Consider the following 1,263-nt stretch of genomic DNA (forward strand, 5'->3'; position numbering starts at 1 on the left):
CAGTTTACAGGAAATGGTAGAACAAGTAAATTGACACCAGCAGGAAATGGTGAGCCTGATCTAGAGTATGAGATATTCTACAGGTCAGATGACTCCTTTGTCTCCCTCCTCACGTGAATGGCATGAAAAGGGGAAAAGGGGAGGAATTGTTGTAGCGTAAAAGAGACTTAAGGATCCTTTCAATAAAATACCATGTTTAGATCGTGTTTGGATCCTGATTTGAACAAAACAACTATAAAAATATTATTTGAGCTAATTAGGAAAATTTTTATAAGTTCTGGGTATTACATCACATGATGATGGCATTGCAGTTATGTTTTTAAAAAGTTCTTCCCTGACAAAGATTCTTACTGAAATATTTATGGGTGAAATGAAATGACCCCTGGGATTTGCTTTAAAATATTTCAGCAAAAAGCAAACAAAAATTTTGTACAGTGGAGTATACAGGAAACAAAACCAGGTGATACATAAAGGGGTTTGTTTTAATTTTTTTCTTCACATTTATGCACAGCTGAACATTTTGTACAAAAAGTTTTTTTTTTAAAAAAAGTGATTATTTTATCTTCCTGCATTCTAGATGCCAATAGAAGCAAAATGAGAAATCAATAAAAAAAATTCTATCAAAGCACCCAAATTCTATTTCCTTCCTTCATAGCGTTACGTTCATAAAAGCTAAAATAAATGCTACATTCACAAAAGTAGGATATAAAGCAGTCTCACGTACCTATACTTAAAGCATAAGATTTCTGGAGTACCTTAGAAATATCAGTGCACCTGCCCAGCATACCTTCTGTGTTCTTGTCCACCTGTGGGGCTCCCCAGAGTGGTTCTCTTCTCTGTTCCCCTGGGTTTCTAAGAGCACTTTGCACTTCCCATTGATTTCTAATACTTGTCCATCCTCTTCTATCAGCCTGTGAGCCACCCTCCCTTCTCTAATCAAGGAGATTCCTGATTAGAGCAAGACCAAGAACTGATTCCTGTAATTCTTTATATTCCCTACATCTAGGGTGGTATTAACACATAGTAGGTGCTCAATAAATATTTAGGGAACATATAAACAGAACCCAGTTCACTATGTTTACACCTGGGAGTCTGAAACTCCAAAGAGGGCTCCTGAGCTAGGACTGCAACTCATAGGAATCAGAACCATTTCTGAGAGCTTATAACTTCTGATTCCTAATCCAGTGCTACTTCTGAATTTCATTCCTGATTCCACAAGTCTTCCTCTTTATGGAAAGATTCTTCTTCTACCAGTGCCAAGTA

This window comes from Propithecus coquereli, unplaced genomic scaffold (genome assembly GCF_000956105.1).
Source record: "Propithecus coquereli isolate 6110/MARCELLA unplaced genomic scaffold, Pcoq_1.0 Scaffold1, whole genome shotgun sequence".
NCBI lineage: Eukaryota > Metazoa > Chordata > Mammalia > Primates > Indriidae > Propithecus > Propithecus coquereli.